Source organism: Silene latifolia, chromosome 4 (assembly GCF_048544455.1).
Source record: "Silene latifolia isolate original U9 population chromosome 4, ASM4854445v1, whole genome shotgun sequence".
NCBI lineage: Eukaryota > Viridiplantae > Streptophyta > Magnoliopsida > Caryophyllales > Caryophyllaceae > Silene > Silene latifolia.
The window spans coordinates 93,116,845-93,123,451 of record NC_133529.1 but is presented as its reverse complement, the minus strand read 5'-3'; the positions used below and the strand labels follow the sequence as shown (position 1 = coordinate 93,123,451).

Sequence of the window (6,607 nt, the reverse complement as noted above, 5' to 3'; positions counted from 1 at the left end):
GGAGGTGAACTCCCTTGAAGTATTGCACTACTCACCTTAGTGAAGGCGATAGTCTCAAGCTTCCGGATTGACTTCTTCTTTGTGAGGATATCTTTCATGTATTTTGCATAGGCCGGCACGTGATTGATTAATTCCGTGAAAGGAATTGAGACTTCCAAATTCTTCACAATTTCCATGAATTTTCCAAGTTGATCATCAAATTTGGGCTTGGCTTGACGACTTGGAAAAGGAAGTCTAATCACAATGGGCTCCTTCTCCTTGGCCTTATCTTCATTTTTCTTTGAACTCTCTTCTTTTGATGATTCTCCATCTTTGGAGTTTTGCACAATTTCTTCCTTCTCACTAGCTTCCACAACTTCATCCTCAACTTGCTTCTTCGGTGCTTCATACCTTTTACCACTTCTCAAGTGAATGGCACTAACCGTTTCATGTCTAGGGGGATTACTTTGAGGTGGTAATTGCCCCTTTTGTCTTTGTGAGCTTGAAGATGCTAGTTGAGTCAATTGTGTTTCCAACATCTTGGTGTGAGCTAGAATGTTGTTGATGGTGGTTTCCTTTGCTTGGCTATCTTTTTGCATTTGAGTGAAAAATTCTTGTTGATTCTTTTGCATTTGGAGGACCGCTTTTTGGACATCAAAACCTTGGTCATTTTGGTGATTGTATGGATTTTGATTTTGGTAACTTTGGTTTTGATTGTAAAAGGGTCTTTGATTTTGGTTTCTCATGGGTGGTGGAGTGTATGTTGTTTGAGGGTTTTGAACATTTTGGCTTTTGTATGAGAGATTTGGATGGAATTTGGTGTTTTCATTGTAAAAGTTGGAATAAGGGGTACCACTTTTGTATGCTTGGAAAGCATTCACTTGTTCATTTGTTCCCCTACATTCACCTTGGTCATGTCCCAAAGTTCCACAATTCTCACATATCCCACTTGGGATTGATGAGGATGCCGTCATGGCATTAACATGATGCTTTGATGATTTTGAGTTTTCCTCAAGTCTAGCCATAGCTTGTTCAAACTTCAAGTTGATTGTGTCAATGTGAGCACTAAGTTGAGCACCCAATTGAGTAACGGAGTCCACCTCATGCTTTCCTCCTCTAGTAGCCTTGCGAGGTCTACTATATTGTGAGTTATGGACCGCCATTTCCTCAATCTTGTTCCATGTTTGATTGTCATCAACTTCGGTGAACATTCCATTCGATCCCATATTGAGAATGTTCCTAGAATCTTCATATAAACCATTCCAAAATTGTTGTACCAAAAACCATTCGCTAAGTCGATGGTGAGGACATGAGCGACAAATTCCCTTGAACCGCTCCCAAGCTTCATACAAAGACTCTTCATCCCTTTGCTTAAAACCCGTAATTTGAGCTCTTAGCATGTTAGTCTTTTCTGGTGGGTAGAATTTTTTGTAGAAAGCTAGAGCCAACTTCTTCCAAGAATCTATTCCAAGGGTGGCCTTATCAAGGCCTTTCAACCATTGCTTCGCGGTGCCGATTAAGGAAAAAGGAAATAAGACCCATCTAATTTGGTCTTGAGTCACGCCCATTTGAGAGATAGCATCACAATAATCACAAAAGGTTTCCATATGAGAATGAGGGTCCTCACTAGGCATCCCCCCGAATTGGCTCCTCTCAACTAATTGGATGAAGGCGGACTTGGCAATAAAATTTCCGGTGAGATGTTGTGGTGTAGGAGTACCATTTGGTAGATTCTCTTCAGTGGGTACGGAGTGTGACGAGAATTTTGGCATTGTAGGTGGATTTTGTGGGATATTGTGTAATGGGTTTTCTTCTCCTTCTATTGCGAAAGGATTGACAAACTCACTAGTGGGTTGGACAACTTCACTAATACCTCTCAAATTCCTCCTAACAAGTCTCCTATTGTTCGTCAAGGTTCTTTCGATTTCACGGTCAAAAGGTAACAAATCACCTTGTAACCTTCTAGACATGCAAAATATCAAACAACTCGAAAACAATTAGAACAAACCTTGAGGAGTTTTACTTCCTCAAGGCGAAGAAAGACACAACTAATAACAATAAAAAGAAATCTAAATCAAACAAACACCGTCCCCGGCAACGGCGCCATTTTTGATGCGATCCCGCTAAGTGTTCACAAATTAAGATGTGGTCGTTGGTCACGGTCGAATCAAAACACAATTTATAGCTCCACAAGCAACTCTACAATTAGTAAAGAGGCAAGTAAAGGTCGGATCCCAAGGGACGGGAGTTGAAATGAGATTTCTATTGTAACTAGTGGTGTTTAAGGGGTGTCACAAATTGGGTTGATGTAGAAGGTTACTAAACTAAAATAGCAATGAAAATAAACAAGCAAGATGAATTAAAGGGGTGTAAACAATTGATTAAAGGCACTAGGGTGTTATGGGATCATAGGGGAATCATGGGATATGATCATACAAACATGTTCTCAAATTATAAGCAAGCAATTATTGTTGTGATGGATTGAGTTGGGTTATATCTTACAATCCTAGGAAAGTTTGGGTCCCGGAGCCGAATCGATTAGATTGTACAACACCTACAAGTCGACTTAATCTTCCCTACTCAACAACATGCATGGTCTAATGAGACTCGAGTTGGGTTATGTCTTACAAGTCTCATTGAAAAGATAGGAGATGATAATAAATGCAAGGATTCATAGGCTTAGCATTTCATCAAATATAACATGTGCATGAGTTGAGATCAAAACAAGCAAGCAAATAAAACATGAAAGCATATTAATTTAAGCATGAATCATTCCCCATGTTGGTTTCCCCTAATCACCCATTAACCCTAGCTAAGAGACTACTCACTCATTATCATGTTGAACATGCTAGCAAGGTTGTCAATCATACTAACAAAGTGAAACATGATGAACAAATAAAAGTAATTAGCAATAATTAAAAAGGGATTAAGAGATTATACCTACTAATGATTCCAATAACAAAGCAAGAATAATAGAAGTACTTGATGTTTGATTGAGAGGTTGTCAATCTCCCAATAATAACCCAAATAATCTTCAATTACCCAAAATAAAGGATGAACAAAAGAGAGATTGAAGAACTAAAACTTGGATTAAAACTTGATTAATACTTGATTACAATATTAAAGAGAGATTTGATTGATATTAACTACCCTAATTATTGATATGAAGAACAAGCCCCTCTAATTAGACTAATGGGGTATTTATAGTGAAAATTAGGAAGGATGCATTAGGGTTAACTAAGGGCTAAACTAGTAATTACACTTTTTAAGTTGAGCAAGGAGACTCCGGTATTTTCTGAGAGAAGGGCTTCTTTCTTCGTAGCTTGGAGAAGACAATCCGTGCTGTACTAGAATCCGGGCGGAATAGGGTCGGGACGGGCGGATTCTGGCGTTGGAATCCGAGCGGATTCGGTTGAATCCGGGCGGATTGTGGAGGTGGAATCCGAGCGGATTGTGGCAAAGCCGCTCGGATTGTGCTGCTGCGGGACGGACGGATTGGTGACAATCCGCTCGGATTGTCAGTCAGCAACAATTCTTCTTCTTTACTTCCCTTTTCTTCATAAATTCCTTGGGGATTTCCTTGGGGACTCAAGGATCTTTTCTCAACATTGCTCTTCTACTATAATATGTACAAAGGCCTTCTAATCTTGTCTCTCCTTGATGCTTGGTCATTGAATTCGATCGATTTAGTCTCGTTTTGCCATGAAAATGCAAGATTCTTACTCCTTTCCTACCAAGGGATCAAAATCTCAAAGAATATGCAAAACAAAGAACTAAAGATAAGAAATGACCCAAATAGGCACTAAAAAGCATGTGAACAAGGCTAATTCGGGGGCTAAATATGCGCCAATTATGGTCACATCAGCTATTCCTATTGTACATTTGTAATATGAAAAACTAGTAAAAATAAAAGTGATGCGAGATCACATTAAATTACAACCAAATCAATATTCGCTTTCATTACGGGTAATATCAATTAAAACTAAGGCCATACTAAGATAAAATTACATAATTCAAAACTATATATAAATAAAATACATCCAACAATTGAAATATGCAGCATTATAATATGTATCTATCATGCCAAATTATGTGCCAAATCTCCCTATTTAACTTATATCGATTATATAACCCGATTTTTTGGAAATGCGTGATAATAACTGAATAAAATCACTAATCAATACTTAAATCAAATTTAAGCTCAAGTTAATTATCCTAACACTCTTAGGACTCAAAAATTAGTCATCACTCAATTTTTGACAATAATTCAACTTGATATAATTTTATGCTCATTTTGACCTTAAAATCATAACATTTATGAAATAAATCCAAATTAAATTACAATAATTTCAAAATTTGAATTTTAAATTTTTGAACATTTTGGAATATTTCTATGACACTAATAATGTCAAAAATCATGGTTAAAATTTTTGAATTTATTTTGAGAAAAATATAGTTGCGATTTATCGGTTTTATCAAATAAAACATCTAAAGTATACAAAAAATTAATCCAATCAATTTTAAAACTTTAGATCTGATATGTGGAATATTTATTCAACCTAAAATAATTTTCTCATGTTATGTAATTCGTTTTAGCTATTTGTACTAAAATAGTCACTATCTATGTCATTTTTACACTAAAAATTCATAAATCATGCTAAATGAAACCATTTCATCTCAAAATTTACATACAGTGTGTAAATCATGCATGTGACAACATACTAAAATCTCATGGCCCATTTCGAAGTTTAACTATATTTAACCATTTTCCTTTTAATTCATTTTTATCTCATAAAAATCATAAATTATGCAATATTAATCACATTAATATGAAATTTTACATACAATAAGTAAAATATGCATGTGAGGTCATATAAAAATTTCAAGGTCAGAAACTAATTTTAACCATTTTTAGTCATTTAACCTCCATTTATACCATTTTTATCACATAAAAATCATAAATCATGAAATATTAATCATATTAATGCGAAATTTTACATACAATACATAAAATATTCATGTGAGGTCATACTATAAAATCACGGCCATTAGTGAAGTTTAACTATTTTTAGTGAATAAAAGTTCATTTTACTCATAAAAATGTAATTAAAATCACTAAAAAATCATTAAAATGAGCAATAAAATACCATAAATCATAAAAATGACCTAAAAATATTTTAGGACCAGAATATATAACATGCATCAATATTTCATGGCTTTATCTAATAAATCACAAATTATTAGTTTTATATGTTAACATTTTAACTCGGAAAAACAATAACCGATTATGCATGCAACATCCTATGCTCTGATACCAATTGTTAGGTTCATATACCTATTATTAGACTCTTCTAATAGTGAACTAGTTAGCATATTAATTTGAGTTCATTAGATCTAGTGCATGCATAACAAAATATGAGATTAATAAGAAAAACAATGTCCCTTACATTGTTAAGTAGCTCGAAAATAAGGGCACAAATAAGGTCACCTTCCTTATTTGTTCTTGAGCTATAATGTATTGGATGATCCTCCAAAAACCCAATGTAGAGATCCTCCTTTGATTGCACCCAAGACAAGGCCCTTAAACTATTATATTAATTAACTAGATTAATATAGTAGTATCCCTAAATTAATTCTAATTATATACTTATTACTACACTAGTAATCTTATATTTTGATTAGAATTTATGATGAACAACCTTTTGTTTTTCTAAAGCAAGTTTAGAGAGAGTTTGTGAGAGTAGAGAGAAAGATGCATGTGAATGAATGTTTAATGTAGAGTAAGTGAAATAAGAGAACAAATTCTCTTAAAATGAGGAAGGGAAAACCGGTGGGGGCAAGGGCAAAATGCCAAAGGATGGCATCTTACTTTTACTTTTGGTCTTCACAAGAAATAGGATGTGTAAGACAATTAGAGTAGGTGTGTAAGGCTAGTAAGGAATAGCCATGGTTACATGTATTTTATCACATAAAATAATATCACCCACAACCCACTATAATCCCTCCATTTCGGTCCATCTACATAAAATGGACTACCATTTTATTTTGTCAATTTGTCATTTGTCACACAATATGTCACATGTAGTATGTAGTATGTTATTAATTAATTTAATGCATATTTATCAAATAAATATCATTTTATAAATTAATTAAATCACATACAACAAATTGACTAGTGATTCTTGATCACATAAATAAAATGGGTCATATAATCATAATTCACAACATATTGTAATTATAATTAACCATTCATTCTTATCACTATTATTTCACAAACAATAATCAATTTTAGTAATAAAGCATTTTAATTACTAAAATAAATCTTATTTAATATAATTACAATAAGATATAAATATTCTCTCTCACAAATTGAATTGTTCAATTTAAGGAATTTATTAACTTGTATCATCATACAATTAATCAATTTGTCTATTAAGGGAATTGTCCTTTAGGTGTGACCTTAAGGGATCAACTGATCACCAGCGTCAAACGACAGTAATGTCTAACTCAAGTTAGCTGATCATTACTGATTAATGTTGATCTGTTGACTATATAAATGAATCATCCCTTACGTATTCTTAATATGAGATTTAAACATGTGATCACACTATTGTTGAGGACACATACT

At 33.9% G+C, this 6,607-nt stretch overlaps 1 non-coding gene across 1 annotated transcript; it reads left to right on the top strand.

Annotated features, from left to right (window-relative positions):
• Window positions 1-1,272: 1,272 nt before the first annotated feature.
• On the top strand, window positions 1,273-1,379 carry LOC141654222 (small nucleolar RNA R71). Its single transcript, XR_012547786.1, has one exon. It is a non-coding gene; the product is annotated as a small nucleolar RNA R71 (small nucleolar RNA).
• The last annotated feature ends 5,228 nt before the right edge of the window (window positions 1,380-6,607 follow it).